Raw genomic sequence first — 21974 nt, 5'->3', positions numbered from 1 at the left:
CTGAGAGGCCCTTCCGCAGTGGCTAGAGCCCAGAGAAAACTCAGATAGGAAGAGAGATCCAACTCTCCGAGGTGGAGGCGTGGCTGTCCCGTGGGCGGGGTCGGGGGTGGAGCCTGAGGGATGGGTACTGAGAGGGGCGGGTGTACTTCGGCCCTGAGACTACTTGCGGAGTCCAAGGCCAGAGGTGGCCGGGCCTCCGGGATGGCCTGTTACAGCAGACCACTTACACTGAGTCAGTGTTTCTTGTTACTTCATCCCTTCAACAAATGTTATCGAAAGCTGATGGAGGCAAGGACTCCGCAGTCCCTTTGAGGAAAGGTAAAATAGAGGCCAGCACCCTGCTGTGCGCCCTAGGGCAAATTAGAGCACCTCTCTGAGCCGCAGCATTTTTAGCTGAAAAGTGAAGATAATTCTACACTTCTAAATTGTTGGGGAAATTATGTGCAGTGCATATAAAATGTCTGCATAGTGCCTGGCAGGGGCCTGGATGCTTCTTACCATTTGGTATCTGCTGCTGCTGCTGCTGATTACGGCAGAAAGCATGCTAGGTATGGGGGGGGGGCTGTTCAAGGAGGAAGAAAACAGAAACTGGGCTCTCAGAGTCTCACAGATTAGCAGGGTGGGGTGAAGCAGGATGGAGCCCAGGTAGAAGGTGGATTAGGAACTAGCCTAGTAGCTAGTGGACCTGGGTTAGAGTCCTAGCATGCTACTTTCTTGCTATTTGACCTTGGCCACAGTTCAGCCTCAAGGTTACACAGTGTAAAGAAAGTGGAGGGAGAACATTGAATAAAGGCCATCTTAGGTCCCTTTCAGCACTAATTTTTCAGAAACTCTTCTTGAGCTTTCTCACCTCTCTGGCTTGACTCACACTCTGTCTTAAAATTCTTATCCATCCTCAGCCCTAACGCCATCTCTTCCAGGTAGCCTTCTCAGATTCCTTGTCCTCAGGTGGAAAGTGTTTCTCTGAGCTATGATACTTTGTTTCACTTTTGCACATGACATTTATGTAGTCCCCTGTCTCCTTTTAATGCTTGGGGAGAGCCTTTAGTTAAACTGTGAATAACTCCACAGAATCTCCCCACATCTCAGACACTTCGGGCCAAGCTCCAACAGCTGCAGTGATTTTGTTCACACCATTGTATCAGTCAGGGCCTAGCAGGAAACAAATGGCACTTTACAAAGATGTGGGCAGGGTATAGGAAACCACAAGGGAATGTGGAACCCTGGGGCTACAGGCTCCTAGATCTGCAGAAACAAGGTGAAAGGAAGAGTTATGAAGTCTCGGCACAGAAAGGGCAGACTGACAGACGCCTGGGACCTTTTTTCAAGTGATAGAATCAATCGCCCAAGGAGGAAACTGGGAGATTTTTATCTCACTTACCTCCCTCTTCCAGTCTCTTGCAGGTACATCCTAATGGCTAAATCCAAGGGAAGCCAGAGGGCCAGAGAGCCCTTTGATGCTGTTCATATCTGTTGGACACTCGCACAGGAGGAAACTGCATCTGGAGAGAAAAAATAAAAGGGTGAAATAGCACAGTTATGTGGATTGCTCAAATTTACCCAGATCTGAGACAAAGCTGGAGTATTTCTGAACGATAACCTACACTAACAGATTCCTGGATGAAATCTTGATAACTTCCGCATCATCCATTTTTTTTGCAGCAACGCTGAGAAAGCCTCTTTCCCTGACTAGATTGTATCCATTAGGATACCTTTGGCCACAAGGAATAGAATACCTGGCTGACAGTAACTTAAAGTATGAAGTCATTTATTACTACATCATTAACATGATATTCAGATATAAAAGATAAGCATTGCTAATCACCTTGACAATTCTGTATTAAATTCATCCATCTTTTAAGCTTGGGTTCAGTTTGGGGTTTTTTTTTTAATACTATAGAAAGAAGCTGTCCACTCCAGTGAATTATTTCTGGTGGGATACTATTCCAGAAATAACTATATAATTAAAGGAATCACATTACAAGCGTCTCTCTCTGAAATGGCATCAAATGAAACAATCAGACTGTACTCATGCTGATCACTACTTCCCAAACCCCACGGTTGGCTTACCAGTTGTAATTTCCATTGGAGAACAGTAATAAGCCAAACGACATGGAACCTGGGTGAACAAAAATAAATGAGAAAGTTACAGTTGATGATCTCCGAGGTTTCTTGGGGCTCCCTCTAGCCATCTAATCTGTAGAGATAAACAGGAGAATTTCAACCAGCATAGGCATGAGTTAGGTCCCGGGATGGCCGCAGGGCTCTGATAACTGGAGTATCACAGAAACGCCTGAAAACCGAAAGGAGAGAAGGAGGCACTCTCTTCCCTCGTTTCCTTCTCATAAATCAAGGAAACCTCTCCACAAGGCCCCTGGCAAGACTTCCCCTCCAGCTCACGGGCCAGAATCACCCAAATATCCTTTCCTAAACCCAAGAGGCAAAGGGTAATGAAGACCCTTACCCAGTTTCACCCCCTGAGCAGAAGAGGATCCAGCATCTCCTAAACCACATAGCTATGTAAATATGTGAATAAAACTTTGGGGGTGGGAGGAGCTCTTAGCAAATATAAAGAGGGGAGATTGGCTTTTAGGTAAGCAATCATCCATAGTGTTCTCCACAAATACACTGCATTGGCTGGCTTCTATTTTGGGGGTGGAGCCAAGTGGAAAGTTTGTGGGGGTTTTTTATAATATTGTGCCAGGTGCTCCTGATGAGAGTGCAGTAAATGTTTCAAGTAAGAAAAACTTTGGAGAGGCAAGTATAGATTCCCAATTTTTCTGAAATGTCCCATACTTAGTTGTTCCTTTGTGCAATCAGAGTGGCCTCGGATAGAGATGCCATTTGTGCACCAGACAAGCTCCAGGGCCGTCACTCGTATGGAAGTCTCTCTGGGTCATGTGCCTGTAGGAGTGCATGGCTCTTTCACAGAAAGGCAAGTGGCCCCTGCCACGTGGCTGAGTTTGTTAGAGCATCCTCAATGCACTAAAAGGTTGCAGGTTCGATTCCCTGTTGAAGGGTGTACAGGAAGCAACCAATCTATGTTTCTCTTTCACATCAATGTTTCTCTCTCTCTTTCCCTTCATCTCTCTCTAAAATCAACAAACATATCCTCGGCTGAGGATGTAAAAAAAAAAAAAGCACAAGGCAAGTACAGGGAGAAATGCTAGATTTCATTGACGTGTTACATTATCATGCATTTCTTTCATGGAAACCTGAGCCAATAACGGTACATCAAATCATCAATCATTATTCAGATGAAGTCATTATCAAGAATTAAGGTGGCAGAGTGTGATGGAGAAGTGGAATGGACAGATAAATATATGCCTCATGTACTGAACATTTCTCCTGTTTTTATTCCCATAGATTATTATAAAGTCCTCTTGAACTTTAAAAATTCTGATCCACAAAGTCTTTCACTGGCTTAGGAAATGTTCCGATTAACCTGTATTGTGGAAGTAATATATGTAATGTAGTCTAACATTAATAGCCTAACCAAATTCAGTATTAGTGTTCTAGTGTACCCTTACATTTTATTAGCATTTTAATTTGCCTAGGTCTATGGGCTAATTTGTATGCTAATGCTAAAACAGGCTCAATTACAAAAGCAATAACATGGAAAATTTTACTTCAGTTCAACAAACTAATTTATTGTCTAAAATCTGTTTTACTATGTGTCATGCCTATACCTGCATTTTTGCTCATAAGTGCCCATACCTGCAACAACCAAGGGACTGCAAACCCAAGTCACAGAAGAATAGAAACCTTCAGAACCACCTGCAGTGCCAACAGGCTTCGAAGGAGGCTGAGTTAAGCAATCAGATGTCAAGTTTGGCTGACAAAGCAGGTCAAAGAGAATACTGAATGAAATAGAAAAGATTGGGTTGGCCCAAAGTCCATTATGTTTTTTCAGTATGATGGCTCTTGTATGGCTTAGTTGTCTTTAACTTCATTCGAAACAATTTTGTTAGAGTGTATTGTGACGGCTGTCCTATCGGCATGCATTTTTTAAAGACTTACCAAAATCGGTAAATTTTTGTGCAGCCATTTTAATATTGAAGATGGAAGAAAATACACATTTTTGGTGTGTTATGCTTTATTATTTCAAGAAAGGTAAAAACAAGTGAAACACACAAAAAAAGATGTGTGCAGTGTATGGAGAAGGTGCTGTGACTGATAGAACATGTTAAAAGTGGTTTATGATGTTTCTTGGTACTATTGACATTTTGGCCAAATAATTCTCTGCTGTGAGGCTGTCATACACATTGGAAGATGTTTAGCAGCACCCCTGGCCTCTACCCAATAGAAGCCAATAGCAGGAGCCAGCTGACATACTCAAAATATCCAAATCAATAAAGCTATTGGTGAAAATGAAAAATGTGTCTTATTTTACAGAAGAAAAAAGTAGCGGACTTTTTGGCCAACCTAACACCCAAATAACCACCTTTCCTCTTTCCTCTGACAGGCAGCCTCCTACTCAAGACCAGCCTCTACTTCCTATACCAGGATGTCGTCTCTCCCGTCTCCAGAGCCAACAGCGTACTGTCATCTGCGTTTTCTTTTCTAGCTGATCTGAAGATTCTGGAGAACAGGGTCCCTTTCTGATCCATTTGCGTCCCCCTGGCCCCCTGCATTGGGCTGGCACTGTCTTCAGTATAACTTGCACACATTCGTTCATTCATTCACTCATTCACTCAGACAATAGACAGACTGCGTTTTGAGCAGGCGTCGTTTTACAGTTGCTGGTTTACAGCAAAGAACGAACGGACCAGGCCCCGCCTTTCATGGGGAAGTAGAAAGTTGTAGGGGAGGAAAGAGCTTTTTCCTCAACCCTCTTAGGGTCTCTGGCTGGGTCTGAAAATTACACTGGCAAAAATGGATTAACAGGAATAAAATGTACTAATTTACTTAATGTATTTCTGATGTGCCACCCAAGCCTTTATGGGGCAATGAAGACCTGAAGAAATGGTTAAACCTGAGAGTGTCTTTATGCCCTTCACGAAGAGCTGAAAGCCATGAAAGGTACCATATGGCAAAGAGTAGCAGACAGGGGAGACCAGGTAAGACCTGTTCCCTCGGCTTCTTCCCGATACTCTTTCATTCCGGAGCTAAAGATGCTGCTTTCCTCTGGGTACAGGGAGGGCACCTACCACATAAGTGACTTATGATCTGCCTCAGAGAAGAGGGCAGGGAGAAGGTCAGAGGTCAGAGAGCCCTTCCCGCATCTGCCCAAACCCCTTCAGCTTAAAACACTCAACATGCCAAGGTGCCTTATTGGGGTACCACGTCCTGAACACCACCAACAGGAAACACAAAACAGGTAAATAATCCAGATAATTTCCAGTAGTAATAGAATCATAATTAAAATAGAAGATGGAACAGAATGAAGTGATGGAGAGTGAGGAGTGGACGTGGGCGATGGGAGCCAGAGGTCATAGGAGAGGGCTGGCCCCTGCGAGGGGGACAGGTTTGCTGAGACCTAAAGGGAAGACCCGAGACCTGAGGGAGATCCGTGTCTGACTTCGGGAAGGGAAGGGAAGGGTGCTAATTCACCTGGAGTGTGGTTATGCGGAGGAAATGGTAGGGAAGAAGAGAGCTGGGCTGGGAGGGAGGTCCCATACTGCCTTTCAGGCCAAGTAAAGGAATCAGAATTGTATTCAGTGCACAATGAGAAATTTTAGAAGTGACAGAATCTGATGAACATTTTAGACTGGTGACTCTGACTACCACACTGAGAAGGATGGGGGTGGCAATCGGAGAAAAAGACCTCAGATAGAAACCAGTAGAGGGAGGGCACCTCGCTCATGAGGAGCCCAGTGGCAGGTGATGGTGGTGTGGACCAGGGAAGAAACAACGTAGATGAAAATTTGTCAAAGGCATTGTGGAAATCAGAAATTAAAGTTTTAATTTCCTAGACTGACCATAGTTAAGGAAATGTGTTACAATTGTACTCAATAAGAAGCTTTCTGGAATGTAATTGCTTTGTTGAAATGTCCCTTCACAGTAAGATAAGAAGAAATAAAAAAACAAAAAAAGTGGGGAAAATTTTTAATTAAGTTTAAATTTATACAAGTTCTTTCTTTTATTGTATTTATTGAGAAGAATATCCAGAGAGATGAAATGTTAATTTCAAGAGTTTTGTTTAACCTCTTAGAAAAGTGATATCCAACCAAAGCATTTGATGACCTCAAAACTGGTGAAATAACATAGATTGTTCTTTTAACCTACAGTATGTGTTGTTATAAGGAGTGAGATTTGTTTCTTGACTTTTAAAGGAACTCACGAGCTTTATTTTAAAAGAGTTCTACCACTATAAAAAATCTCTTAGGTCCTTCACTAGTTGGAAAACTTCAGGTCCTTGAGTCTTATTTGCCCATTGCAGACTGGAAGCACACAACCAGTACCTTCAGCTGATCCCAATAAAGAAGCTTGATGTGAAGGTCCCTTTCCTCAACAGAAGGAAAATTCTGACCAACTTGGCTAAGCTTGGGTGGAAGGGTTTCCAAATGCACACTTCCAAATTTCACAGTGAAAAATGATTGGAAACACACTACGTGAGCTTAAAATAAACACACCCCATTCGAAGACCTGGTACTGTGGCCTGGCTTATACTTAATAAAAAGTATCCAGATCAAGTCTGTGTTTTCCTTTGTTCAAAAATGGAGAGTGACCTTGTTGGATTTGGGGTCAGAGAGGAAAGGAGCTGAACTCCAGTTCGGAAGCAGGGCAACTTGTAAATAATATGGGTTCCAGTGAGGTGCTTCTGTGCTTAGAAGTCAACATTAGCCCTGGCTGGTATAGCTCAGTGGATTGAGCACAGGCCTGCGAACCAAAGGATCTCGGTTCAATTCCCAGTCAGGGCACATGCCTGGGTTGCAGGCCAGTTCCCAGCAGGAGATGCACAAGAGGCAACCATACATTGATATTTCTCTACATTGATATTTCTCTCCTTCCCTTCCCCTCTAAAGATAAATAAAAAATGTTTTAAAAAAAGAAGTGAACATTAATCATGGCACATTTAATAACACACATTTAATGGAATAACTATCTGCTAAGAGAGTAGATCTTAAAAGTTCGCATCACAAGAAAAAAAACTAACTACATATGGTGATGGACGTCAACTAGACTTCCTGTGATCATGCACAATACAGACACCCGTTGGATCATTATGTGTCTACCTGCAACTAGGATACTGTCACGTGTCAATTATGTAAGGAGACAAGTAAGTAAATAAAAATTGTCCATTCACACTTTGATAGGCACAACTAGAACCACTGGTTATATCAACAGCAAACCCTCCGAACCGTAAATATGAACAACACATGGTTAATTTTTGTTGTTACCTTTTCAGCCTTGCTGTGTGTGAGAATGTTAAGAGAGTGAAAATTTCAAGTTGCAAGCTGCAATGCACAGAATTATGTCCCCCCCCACCACGATTCATATGTTGATGTCCTAACTCCCACTGTGTGACTATGTTTGGAGATGGAACCCACAAGTAGGTCACTAAGGTTAATCAGTACAGAGGGGTAGGGCCCTGATTCAGTGACGCCATCTCCCCTCAGCCTCCGCACAGAGAGGAGGAGGCAGCGTGCCGGAAGGAAGACAGGAGAGAGCTCTCCCCGGACACTGACATGGTGGCACCCCGATGTCACATGTCCAGCCTCTAGATCCATGGGAAATACATTTCTGTTGTTTACGGCGTCCCGTCTGTGGTATTTTGTTATGTCAGCAGAGCTGACGAAGACACACACAGCCAGAGGACCCTTTTAAAAAATAAATAAATGAGACTAAGTCACTTCTAGCTCTTGACCGCCATATATCCCCATTTCACTCAGAGTAAATAGTCTTGCTCCTCCAACGACCAACAGGCCCCATCCAGGCCCCCTCTCTTACCACTCCCCCTGCCCACCGTCTTGACCCCATTCTGACTATTCTGGTCTCTCGATTCTCTCCACGTGGCAGGCATGTCTCTGCCTCAGCTCCCCGTCTGCCTGGTGTTCCCCCTTCACGCATCTCCCTGGCTCCTTCCCGCACCTCCGTCTGACACTGGCTCAGATGCCACTTCCTGGGATGGACTGCGCTTTACCTTCCTGAGCCAAAAACATGACATCCCCTCAACTCCTAACCCCCGACCCTGCTCCACTTGTCGTTCTTCTGTCCCGTGCACTGATCACTGATGGACTATATATTTATTATGTCCATTCTTTTTTGTCTGTTTCTACACCAGAACATACATTTTAGACGGCCAGAGAATCTTAGTTCTGTTTGCCGATTTATCCCTTGATGCCTGGAACAGGCCAATTTCCTTCTATTACAAAAAGTTCTTATAAATTGGTAAGCACGCAAAAACAAACAAAATAGTGCCCTAGAAAGATAGACCAAGTCATATTATAGGAAAAAACTGACTTTAAACATATGAAACAAATGTCAATTTAATTTTAAACAAAAATAACACTCCAGGCCTGACTGGTGTGGCTTAGGGGGTTGTGTGTTGTTCTGCAAACTGAAAGGTCACTGGTTCGATTCCTAGCCAGGGCACGTGACTGGGTTGCAGACCAGGTCCCCTGTTGGGGACATGTGAGAGGCAACTGATCAATGTTTCTCTCCCTCTCTTTCCTCCCTCCCTTTCCCTCTCTCTAAAAGTAAATAAATAAAATTCTTTAAAAAGATAAAATTCCATTTTTCATGTAACAGATTGTCAAGGATTGAACATGTTATGCTGTTGACGTGGAACTATAAATGAACATGCTTTTTTTGGTGGGTAATATACCAGCATCAACGTTTTAAGATTTCCACTGCAGTCCCACTACTAGAAATTTTCAAAGACTTCTGTGCCAGCAAGTACACCTCCGCCCTATAGGTAGTCGGAAACATCTAGAATAGAGGCTGGTTAAATGAAGTGTGATCTCTACTTTCAGTAGAATACTGTTCAGAATGAAGCAGAGCTTCATATGCTGACATGGAAGGAGCCTCAAGATAGGTTTTTAAAGGTACCAGTGCATTTGCTCCCATTTGGCTTAAAAAGCGAGGGTGGGGGTGGATATTTGCATACACACACATATGTGTCTGAGGCCTCGGAAACCGATGTCAGTGGTCATCTCCCAGCAGTGTGACCCAAGTGAGAGGGAGAAAGCCTTTTACTAAATATCATTTTGCAGAGTGAATGATTACTTTTACCAAGTACAGGTAATTTGGGGAAAAATAAAAGCACTATGTTCGAGGAAGAGGGAAAAGGGGAGTGAGGGAGTGAGGTTAGGGGGAGAAGGAAGAGGAGGATGTTGAGGAGAAACGAAAATACCCAGGACCTCCACTTCTGCGTGCCCCAGGCAGCCTGGCCCAGGGTCTCTCCGAGCAGGCTGAATAAATAAAGCTCTCCCACAGGCACTGCCGGTCTTCAACCTCGTCCAAGCCCCAATTCAATATTTTCGACTCCAATTAACCTTTTGAAACCAGGCTACTTGGGGCATGAAATGCTCAGGGCAGGGAATTTTCTGGTTCTGAAAGGTAGTCTATGCCGGTAAAAATTAAACTTTACCCAATGCTTACTATCTTTAGATGAGACGAAGGGTAAACCAACACTGGCAAGAAGCACTGTCTCACTAAAGCAACATGTGGCCCAGTGGAAGCTAAAGGTGAAAATGTTCGAAGTCACCAAGGACAAGTCAACAGCGCTGTATGTGTGCCAATTTTGTGCTTCTAATGATTTTAGACAGAAACTGAATAGCTTTGGCGGGGGGGCGAGTATGGCAGGGGAGAAGAATGGGATGAAAATGAGAAAAATTGTAATTGAACAACAATAAAAATATTAAGATAAAGAAAATGAACAGCTTTGCTTTTGTTTAATAATAATTTAATTAAAAGCTTAACATTTTTTTCAAAAGTTACTAGGATATGATCTGATTAGCAGAAATGTCAAAGACAGTTTTTGGAGAAATTTGGGGTTCAGCTTATTTCTTTGGGTGGCTTGTAGGCAGTCATTTATACCAAAAGACAGTTATCTCAAAAAGTTATTTAAAGGTGAATTCAAATAAAGTTTTATAGAATACTAATAGAGCAAGAGCCAAAATATAAACAGGCAATAAAACTTGGGAAATTCTTGGAAATCCCATTTTGAATGTATTCATGCCAAATTGGCTGATTTTGAGAAATTTGGTAAAAAAAAATAAACAAAAGAACATTGTTCATCCATCACGAGTAACAGTCCTTCCGATTATAAAAATGTCTACCCCAAATAACTGACATTCAGAACTGAAGTTTAGAAACAGATAGGAAGTCGTAGGTTTTGTAACCAAGAGTTTAACCTTTCGTAGCTGCGGAAGTAGAGTGAAGCGAACGCAGCATGGGTGAGCGAGGGACAGGCCTCTTCAAGGGACCAAAACCCCCAATTCTGGAAGAGTGTGGTGCCTCAGCTCCTTGGGGAACCTCATGCAACCTGTATTCAGCTCAACAAAAGAGCTCGATGTTTCTCCATCACCACCAGGGGAGGGACAAATTTTGCAGAAGCCTCATGGCCTGTGGAGGCAGACTCCCCCACTTTTTTCAGTTTTCATAACCCCTACAGGCCAATATGCATTCTCCTGATTTCTTTTTGTGAATCTCCGCAAAACGCTTATGTAACAGCTTGGCCTTTTCACAACAATTAGGCTCTCTGCTGGGACAAGTTGCTAGTTGTATCAAGAGTCCTAGACTTGGAAATCCCAAGATATACTATTTTAAAGGTCTCGGGTGTTCATTCAGATTATAAATTAGGACGTTTATACAGAAACTAATAGGTCCTGAACCCAATGCCAGCCAGTGTGGCTGGAGCGTGGAGGTCCGTGGAGACAAGGTGGCAGAAAGAATTCTGGGAAGAATGTTGGAAGGCCTTGAATGCCAAAGAGGCCAGACTGTATGTGGTGAGCACGGAAGGCCCCGGTGGATTAGCAAACAGGACAATGACATCATCAGAGCACTGCTTTTAGGCCACGGAAGATATGAGACATTGACAGGGAAGAGATTTGCTTCTGAAATTTGCATATACCAGTGAAGAATATCAGTAGTTCACCAATGATCTCTGAGTGATAGAATTATCAATGCTTTTTTATTTTATTCCTGTGTTGTCTAATGTGACTGAGAATGCGTGCACATGTGTTGCTTTGCATGCAAGACCTAAATTATGTAAATTACCTCATAATGAAAAATTCAAACCAATGGGAGAACCATAAAATGAACCTCACACACCTGCCACCCAAATAAAACAATCATGGAGATTTTGCCGCCCTGGCTGGCATAGGTCAGTGTATTGAGCGCGGGCCTTCGAACCACACACTTGCAGTTTGATTCCCAGTCAGGGCACATGCCTGGGTTGCAGGCCAGTTCCCAGCAGGGGACTCACGAGAGGCAACCATACATTGACATTTCTCCTCTTCCCTCCTCCCCTTCCCCCTCTAAAGATAATAAATAAAAAAATATTAAAAAAATAGATTTTGCCATATTTGCTCTCTCCCTTTTTTCTTTCCCCTTTTTCATTCCTTTACCGGTGCCTCGCCCTGGCTAGTTCCTGCATCTTTCTGCCCGGACCCATTAGTCCCCGAAAGCTTCCTGGCCTTCCTGCTCAGCAAGACGGCCCAGCCTGCACTTAATTTCCTGCCACAGGCCTGGAATCAGCCAGTCTCTCAAGGTGCTCTGTTTCCTTTCCGCAGGTTCAAAATTGTTTTCAGAAACAAAGGTGCAAGCTATTTGCCACTTTTTTCTTCTCCCCTGTCCCCCCACCCGCTTTGTTTTCTATAGAAGGGGTTCCTGGACAACCGTGAGTTTTACTGCCATGCTACAAGTTGTGAAGAAATTATTAAAAGTAGCGTTAACGAAAGGAGTCTAGGTAAACATTCTAAAATGAATCTGCTTTTAAAACAGAACAGACTCGTCAGCATGAAAAACTTGCCCCAGTTGGTAACCCTTTTCCTGAGTCACCTTCTTCAAATAAGGAAATACTCAGCCTCTTTGTGATCTTTGAAGTCAGAGTTGCAAGCCAGCTCTTGCTGGAGAGAATTCAGCATCTTTAACAGCCTCGTGTCATTTCCATAAACCTTCACAAAATGCTAAATAACATCTGATGCCTTCTGCCTTTGCTCGGGAGAGTTTTCATCCTCTAGCACCGTTGTTCTTTCACGTGATGGGAGCAAAAAACAAATGTTTAGCCTTTAAAGCAGTGGTTCTGAACTTATTCCATCACAAGTGAGGAGTTTTGAACTAGACCTGTGTGTGCGCAGGTTGGGATTATAAGACAGAAACCTGTACTTGAACAAGAATTAAATAAAAATTATATTAAAAAAAAAGAAAAAAATAATAATAATAATAGCTAAAGGCCCTGGCTGGTGTGGCTCAGTGGTTTGAGTGCCAGACGGCAAACCAAAGGGTCGCTGGTTTGAGGCCCAGTCGGGGCACATGTCTGGGTTATAGGGCCGGGTCCCCAGTGAAGGGTGCTCAAGGCCACCACACATTGATGTTTTTCTCCCTCTCTTCCCCCTAAAAATAAATAATATCTTAAAAAAACATAGCTAAAGTATAATATGTGTTTCCCATATGGACCAACAACATCTTCGATCATCACATACATTAGCTCTTTAACCCCGACAACCACCCTAAAAAGGAAGTACTAGTGACTTTCGTTTTTGTAGATAAAGACACTGAGGCACAAAGAACATGTAAGGAGCCCAACACCCCTCAACTACGAGGTGATGGGGCCAGAATTGGAATCCGGGCGATCCGGCAATAAACTCACTTGGGTTTTTTTTTTTCCCCCTGCCTTCCCTAAACAGGAAAATCTCAAATTTCAAAACCACCACTAGAAAGAAATTACTTGTTTGATGAATACCAGAACCCCTCGCTTTAAGAGCAAGAAAACGAGGCGCCCGCTATCACCATTAGATGGTTCTGGCTAAGCCAACAGCAACGTGCTCAGCCGACAGCTGCATCACTATGACTCAGGAAAGAACTCAAAATGCGTATACAGAGCTTTTACTGCCTTTATAAGGGTACTTTTCACATTGGAACATATGCAACCTCCACGTGGGCAGGGACCATATCTTCATCTTTGTCGCTCTAAAATGTCCCGTTCTGGCATATTGGAGGTAAGTAATATATAAAATAAATAATTTGCAATGAATAAAGGTTGATAAAGAGCTCTGGATTTTTTTTCTAAAAAAATGCACACTGCACCACACCCATGTATAGTTGACCGTGTTTTGTCCAAACCAGGACACCTTCTGAAGTGAAAGACGCCAGCAGTTCTAATAACCCAGGACGACGGGGCTTTAATTTGAGCAATTTTGCTTACAAAGCAGCACAGTGAACCAAATCAACCGAGTCCCTAGGCCAGGTAATTTATGAACATGTCCGTGCACCATCTTTCAGAAGAATTAAGACTATATGATAGCACAAATTTGTCAGGCAGACCTACAGCTGCTTCCTCTTTACCTTTTTTTTTTTTTTAAATAAAAACCCCATTAGTGAAGGCTTTCCTGCCATCATTGAGGCCTTTTATTTATGCTGGTCTACTCTAAACAAGCACCTGCAGATATCTGCCCAAACATTCGGTCTTTGTTCTTAGCTGAAGTTCTCAACTAAACTATAAATACTAGGCAATATTTTGCCCTGGCTGGTGTAGCTCAGTGGATTGAGCGCGGGCCTGCGAACCAGAGGATGAGGTTCAATTCCCAGTCAGGGCACATGCCTGGGTTGTAGTCCAGTTCCCTGCAGGCCAACTCCCAGCAGGGGACGCACAAAAGGCAACCATACATTGATGTTTCTCTCCCTCTCTCCTTCCCCTGTAAAGATAAATAAATAAATAAAATCTTTTTTAAAAAATTAAAAAAAAATAAATACTAGGCAATATTTTCACAATCAAATTCTAGGAGTACTTGCCTACCTAATTCGGATTTTTAAACTTTGGGATCACCTACCTGTTTTAGGGGTGGTGAAACTTTACTGGCAACTCAGAGATTTACTCTAATAAAAAAATAGGTATTTAGCCCTGGCTGGTGTAGCTCAGTGGATTGAGCGCAGGCCTGCGAACTAAAGGAGCGCGGTTTGATTCCCAGTCAGGGCACATGCTGGGGTTGCAGGCCAGTTCCCAGCAGGGGGTGCACAAGAGGCAACCCTACATTGGTATTTCTCTCCCTCTCTCCTTCCCTTCCCCTCTAAAGATAAATAAATGAAATCTTTTAAAAAATGGGTATTTAGTCTTTCCATCTTTGTTTCTGTGACCAGAAAATCAGTATTTATGATTTCTATGAGCTACTCTTGTACTCTAGTGTTCGGTGGATAGTGGTGGTGGAGGTGGGTTGTTTATATCCTTATAAATGATTTAGCTTTCTTGTTTTGCCAGCTCAGCCTTTAAAGTCTCCTATGAGCTATAGCAAGGATCTAATACCATTTGCAGTGTTATTTGCAAACGTAAAAGGAAAGGGCCGCGCGGCTCATAGATACCACTTAATTCCATTGCAGACAAGAAAGCAGGAAACATAAGCATAGTAGTTATAGATTTAAATGGGTTGCTCGTTGTTCCATAAAACACTTGTTTCATTTACTCCTCCAAGTCTGTGCAATTCAGCTCAGTGACTGTGAAGCAGGAAATATTATCAATTAGAGCCGCAGTGTGTTAGTCCTGAATCACAGGGCTTCAGTGCCCTGGTGTGTTATGATACCCAAAGCTACAGCCTGCTTCCCGCCCCAGCACACACATCCCAGCAGGACTGAATGATCAGAGGCTGGATGTACTGAAACTCAATAGAGAGCGAAATCAAAAAGGCTCAAAGTTAGGAAACAAAAAAGTTTCTTCTAGGGTAAAAAAAAAAAATCTGAAAACCCACAACAGGATTAAAAGATGGATAGACGACCACAACCCTGGCCCCTTCTCAGTACAGGAAGTCTAAACCTCTAAATTGGCAAAGAGCTCTCCCATCAAACTCAGCATGTCGAAAACTGAACTTATTTTCTTCTCCCCCTACCATCCAATTTCATCCAGCTCAGTCAATGGCAAGACCAGCAGCAAAAGCGAGAAACTGAAGTCATTTGAACCGAGTTAAGTCTCTCCCATCTGCCTAGTAGTCAGTCGGCCCGTGTTGTGGGCCACGTGTGCTTTGAAATATTTCTCACACCTCGTGTTCATTTCTCATTCCCATTGCTTCACTGTCATCCAGGCCTTCAGTGATTCATTGGTGGGCCACACACACAGTGTTCCAGCTGGCCCCTCCTGCAGAGCGCGATCCTCCCCTCCCAATCCACCTACCCTGCTTTGTAAGTGGCAGGTTAATCCACCTAAAACGCCACTTCCGTTTTCTTCTAGAGGGCGGTTCCGCAGCTCCATGAACTTCAAGGCCCTCCAAGAGCCGGGTTCCTCCCGTCCCCCTCGATCTTATCTCATTGGTTCTGACGATTTATTCTCTGATGGGGCAAGTACTCCTCTGCACAGGCTCACAAACAAATGACAGGCCCTTTCAGCTGCTTCTTGGCCCCCTCCCCCCGCACGTCTTTTCCCCTTGGTCCGTTAAAATTCAGCGACAAGTTCAAGCCCTAGCTCCAACCCTTGCTTTCTCTGAGTTGTACTGTTTGTCCAACATGTGAGTCCTTTTTCTCAACAAGCAAAACCCCATGCTCTCTCTGTGGGTGGTTAACTCAACTTCGGAGAGGCGAAGATGAAGTCCTAGTGCTCGAGGGTGAACCCCCAGGTGCGATGCCCTCTTTGAAGAATGTGACCTTGGGTTCGCTACCTAACCTCTCTCAGTGTATGAATCTGTGAAACAGGGATAATAATAGGGCCTACATCGTGGTGGTGGTGAGAGATTAAATGAGAAAATTCAAGTGAAGTGCTCAGCACTATACTGGATATGCCCGGAAAATGTTAGATGTTATTACTCACAACACACTTTCTGAATCCAGGCTCAAGAGCCCAGCCTCCAGTCCTCAGTCCCGTGCAAGAGACTCTGTATGTGCATTCGGGGCAGGAGAGGGAGACCTAGGAGGACACTGAGGGATACAGGCACCATCACCAACGAACTAAGGAAGCCAGGAGAAAGGCCAGATTAATGAAGGGAAGATGCCACGGTCAGTTTGGGAAAAGGAGATGCCAGCCGGACATACTGAAGCCACATTTGTCACACACATCCCACTTGTCCCAGCGTATTTGCTCTCCATGCTCCCCACTCTGCCCTCATGGCCACTTTCCCCACCCCACTCTCTCCCCCTACCCCACCCCTACCTTCTGTTTGAGTCTGGCCAGTGGGAACCCAACAGGAAATAGGAAGAAAGGAGGAAAGGGAGGCCCGAGTACTTATTTCTCTGGTTTCTCTCTCACAAGGTCGTCTCAGGCTTCACAATAGAAAATCACTGTTCTCTCCACAACTATTTCCCCTTCCAGGTCTGGTAACTTCTCCTTATCCCTGTGGATTTAAGGCCAGTGGAAGCCCCATGGAGTTCTCCTATCCCCAGACCTTTGCAAATAGTCTCTTGGTACACAGACTCTCCTGAAATTATCCCATTCTGAATGTGCCATCTGTCCCCACGTTGATCGGGCCATCGGGATTCTGGTCGAGAATTTGAGAGAGGGAGGAAGTTTGGAGATGCAGGTGATAGGAGCCAGGGCAGAATGTAGGCCCCGGCAACAGGGACTAGACATGGAAAGGAGGATCAGAGCCCGAATTTTGGGTGACCTCCATCTGCTTCAGGCGGCAAGACAGAGAACATGGCCGCGTCGAGTGTAAAAGTACTAACTCTCTTTTCTCACGCCCCTGGTGCTCCTAACAGCAGCCTCCCAGAAAGATGCAGAAATACAATAACCCCATTGACGGGATACTCATTGTGAAATAGCATCAGGGTGCCTGGCAGCTTGGACTCAGTTTGGAGGCAGATTCTGGGTTCATTGTGCCTATCTCTTTGTAGAGGAACTTCACCTTTCAGATTGTTACATTTATTTTTTAATAGGCAATACACTACATGATTCAAAATTCAAATGGTAGCCCTGGCTGGGTAGCTCATTTGGTTGGAGCGTGCTCCTGTAAACAGAAAGGTTGCAGGTTTGATTCCCAGTCAGGGCGCATGCCTGGGTTGTGGGTTCAGTCCCCCATCAAGGCTCATACAAGAGGTCCCTGGTCAGGGTGGTACAAGAGGCAACAAATCAATGTTTCTCTCCCTCTCTCTCCCTTCCTTCTCCTCTCCCTAAAATCAACAGGGCATGTACCCGGCCAGTGTGGCTCAGTTGGTCGGAACATCCTCCAGTAACCAAAATATTACAGGTTTGATTCCTGGTCAGAGCACATACCTAGGTTGCAGGTTCAATCCCTGGTCTGGGTGCATACGAGAGGCAACCAGTCGACGCTTCTCTCTCTCTCTCATCAATTTTTCTCTCCCTTCTCTCTAAAAGCAATGAAAAATATCCTCAGGTGAGGATAAACATATACATATATTTATATAGATGCATATAAAAATCAACAGGCATGTCCTCGGGTGAGGATAAAAGAAATCAAAAGGTGAAAATCAAAAGGCGTACGTTGGAAGTGTCTTTCCCACTTCTGTCCTCACTCGCCTTGTCCCTTGTCCCCTGCTTTCTCCAGCTCTGCTCTTTATTAGTTGCTTGTACACAGGGTGGGGCAATTGTTTTGTGCACCTTCCAGTTGTGGGTGCACAAAACAATTTACTCCTGTATTATTTATTACTTATTGCATCACCGTTTATATGAACAACTGTAAACCCTCTGTTGCCCCACCCTATATTCTTTACATTTATTTGTGTAAACTCATAACTCTGCGTTCTTACTTTCCCTCTTTCTTACCCTATCACACCAAATGGACTTAACAGGGCTTCTTCGACAGTGTTTCTTCTCCCTGTGGACTGCTTCCTCGTGTCATGTAAATAACTGCACAGAAGCCCGTGGGGTGGCGACACCGTGATTCACTTGCCGGCTGCAGAGGCGCTTTGAGGAGCGCTGCCCACTGTCCACAGGTTCCTCTCGGCAGCTATCACACCCTTCCTTCTCCCCGCAAACACCCCTGTGGACATCGTCTCCCCCCCAGTGCGGACGACTGAGGCCTTCGAAGGAGCCTCCTCTAGCACTGTTATCAAAGACAAGGACCCACTTATATCTGCGTCTCCCCCGGGGGCTGCTATCACCACCCCTTTTACTGCTAGTGCTTTTATCTCTGGGGCTATCACCCCCTCATTTCATGCAAATCCCTTTATCTCCAGGTAGGATCCCATCTCCGGCTGACCCTGGTTTCTCCCTTGCAGATTAAACTTCTCCCTCTGAACTGGAGCCTATGAAAATATAGCACTGCCCCCGCCCCGCCCTCCCCCTCCATTCTCTCTCCAGCTATTGCCCTCACCCTCTCCCCTTCTTCAGAGCCAAACTTCTTAGGAGAGTCTTTCACAGTCAAAGTTCCAATTTCCTTACCTGCTGCTCACTCCTCAGTCCATTTCAGACCAACTCCACCCCATCAGCCAGCCTGGGCTTTTCATGCAAGGCTGCCAGTGACCTTTAGGCTATCGAACAAATGCACCTTTCAGTCTTAGTTGACATCTCAGCCACGTTTGACACTCTGACCCGCTCCCTTTCAGAGATGCTCCTACCATGACACTCACTGTCTGGATTTCCTCTCCCATCTCTGCAACTTCTTCCCCAGACACCGGGAATACTTCTCAGTCCACCGTTAGGTGCTCAAGAAGTAAGGCCCGACATAGGGTGAGGTGAGCGAGGCATTTGCTCTTGCTCGGTTAGGTGCAAAATTGGGGGGTGGGGAACAGCTAACTAACTCAGCAAACAACATAAATCCTATGTTAGTGAAATGTTTGAAAAGTTCCATGAACGCAAAAGTCCACACTGAACAGAAGACAAACATTTTAAATGAAGACCACTACTGTGCATATTCAGCTTGGAGCCTGAGGCAAAAGACAAAAAGCTGTGTTCCTCTCTGCGTACGCTTTTATGGATTTTGTAATGCTTAATTCGCTCCCTGGACATCGACCCAGTTGGGAAAATATTGGAAAATTGAAGAGTAGATGTATTAGCACATTATTGTAAGTGCCAGAGATCTGATTTCTATAAAAAATGGACGGTGACTTTACTTCAAGTTAATTAAGATCATCACAGAATCAAGAAAAAATGTTAAATATGGCAATTCTGTTGTCTTGATTGAACATGAGGTAAATAAAAGAGAAATTTTGAAAATATTCTTGAGGAGCTTTATCAATATATTATTGATAAAGCCAGGGCTACATGTTCTCCTTTGTCCCAGATTCCAATATGGCACCTAATGGAACTGTCAAGAAATATTACATTTTGTTCAATTTTTTAAACCAAAGTTCAGACTTTGTCTTACTGTCCCACCAGCCTGGTGAGGAATTTAATCCTCAGCGGGGTTTTGGGAGCTTTCCACTGTAGAAGCAGGCCAGGGTCTGGAAGCCGTCTCAGCCCAGGCACTGGGGAGAGCCTGGGCAGCTCACACACTGCCATCCGTTCTCATTAGCTCTCTAATGGGCTTTCCCAGGCCCACCTGGGGCCTCAGGCCCGGTGGTTCTGCTGTATCTAAGGTCGCTGAAAGGCCTGGGGTGTCAGCTAAGCCTGGGAGCTCAAGCCCTGTGTGGGTCTTTACAATTCAAGAGTCTTGGGGCCTCTCCTCCTCTTGCCTCATAGCTTTTCTTTGTCTTCTTGAATTTCACCAAAAACTGCAAGAAGCCTTCACTTTGGGATTTATTTTTTTTTTTAATTTCAGACCCTGCCAAGCTCCCTGAAGCCAAGAATAATAAAAGCAAGCTATCAGTTAAAAATGGGATGAAAGGGGAAAGTAAGAGAAATATTTCCACAAACTCTGTTGCCCCACCGGCCTGCTGGGCAGGTTTGCTGGGTGCCCCTCGCCGGCCGCCCAGGGCAGGAGTCCTGCAGGGCTGGGCCTCACCCCACATTCTCCCGCACTAGGAGTCCCCACCCCAGCAAGCTCCTTCACCTCCCTGGCTGCGGCTTCTGTCCCTAAGCCTGGGACACCCTGATTTGTTTCTCTACACTTGGCCCCAATTGGTCAGCACCTCCACTGGGACACTTCACAGGGACATCAAACACTGTGCCCAGGGGTCCCACGCAGTCTTCTCTCCTTGCACTCCAGGCCTTTCCCAGTGCAGTCCCCGCCCCCAGGAATCACTGCATGCTCCCCCCACTCCCAGCTCCTCCCAGTCCCGGCCACTTCCTCTCCCCTCATGGTCCTCAGACTGGACATCACTCCACTTCCCCTGCCCCCGCCCTTAGCCCCCACAACTAGACTTTTGTAAAAACCTAACTGGTCTGCCCTGCTCCCCACCTGAGCCTTCTCCTATCTTGTCTCCAAAGTGCTACCAGAGGCAGCATTCTGAAACACAAACTGGAAGGTGTTAAACTCAGCACCCCCAAATGTGTGATACATACCCCTGCTGGGTCTGGCCTGCTCCCACTTCCCTCCCCGCTCAGCTTACCGGGTCCCCCCTTCCTCCCCTTTGCCCCCCTCCCCCGGAGCTATCCACACAGCTGTTCTCTCCAAAGCACTCAGTTCTCGTGTTCATCATTACACTCATTTGCATGATTATGTGATTAATATCCTGGCTCCCTCTAGACCACGTGCTCCACGAGAACAGGGACGGCTGTGCCCAAGGCCTCACACAGAGCCTGCAACATTGTATACAAATGTTTCTGGGGAAATTAATGAAGATGTTGCATAATTTCTTCGCGAGGTAAACACTTCTGAAGTTTTGTAATATATTTGCGAGGAATTTTTTTTCTTTCAATAGCATTTGAGTCTTAACGCTGTTTAAGAGCTTTACATCTATTAACTCAGTTCATCCCCAGCATCAGCCTAGGAGGTAAATACTATTTTAATCCGCATTTTCAAGATATTGACGCGGAGGCGCAGAGAGTCCAGCGGCTCGCTCACGGGTCTCGTAGCTGAGAAGCGGCGGAGCTAGGACTCGAGTCCAAATTTTTCTGCTTTGGACTCTGTCTTCGTCCTGCAGCTACTACCGGGCAAAGCACTGGAACATCTTCCAAAGACGACAGTAGAGAAAAAGAAAGGGTTTACTGTCTGTGAAGGTGACACTCTGCAGAATGTATCCTTCGCTTAATTGAATCCTCTCGAACGGATTAAGCTGTTCCCACTCCCATTTCATGGACCAGGAAGCCAAGGCGGAGGACGTTTGAAGTCCCAGAGGCAGGGGGCGGCCTACCTGCAATCCAAGCCCCGGACGGTAGGGCCCCCCAGCCAGCGCGCTGGCCACACCACCGCCATCCTGTGAGGTCGCTGCGGGAGGGAGCCGTTGGTCACCTTTCCCTCACAGACGGATTTATCTACGGGTTCAATGACCCGCACCTGTGACTGGGCCCCAGCTTGGCCTGGAAGGCTTGTTGAACTCTGGCTTCCTCGGTTTCCGAGGAGGGGGGACCCGTGCCCCTGCTGTTTTAATCAAACAAATCAGGCCTGGTAATCCTGCTTACAGGTGAGTCTCGTCTGGTGGTTCCAGAACTTTTGCACAAAACAGAATCACCTGGACCAGCTGCTAAAGGGTCCATGGTTGGGCTCCACGCCTAGATTTTCTGACTCAGAAGATCTGGGCCGGCTTGAGAAGGTTAATTTCTAGCAAGTTCCTAGGCGATGGGGAACTCAGACACGCTGACTGTGCTAGGACAAGACTCTGAGACACACTTCACTGGTTATTTAATTTTATTCTCCTCAATTGCAGCCGTTTTCAAGCAATTTCCAAAATATATATGCCCCTGATCTGTCATCCCCTACAACCTCCTGTGTGGGTACTGCAGAGGAAAGCAGATTCGGGAACTTGGAGAAAAGTGATCTTGGGCTGAAACCTTTCAGCAGCTTTAGATGGAGAATCTCCTACTTTCAAACTAATGTGACCTTTGAACAAAACAGAATATTGGGTGTCTCTAAGTAGGACTGATCCCAGACTAAAAATAGTGAAGAGCAGAA

Source organism: Sturnira hondurensis, unplaced genomic scaffold (assembly GCF_014824575.4).
Source record: "Sturnira hondurensis isolate 20B ecotype Veracruz unplaced genomic scaffold, ASM1482457v3 Scaffold0024822, whole genome shotgun sequence".
NCBI classification, from domain to species: domain Eukaryota; kingdom Metazoa; phylum Chordata; class Mammalia; order Chiroptera; family Phyllostomidae; genus Sturnira; species Sturnira hondurensis.
The sequence above is the reverse complement of the archived record's forward strand: the minus strand, read 5'-3'. Positions refer to the sequence as shown.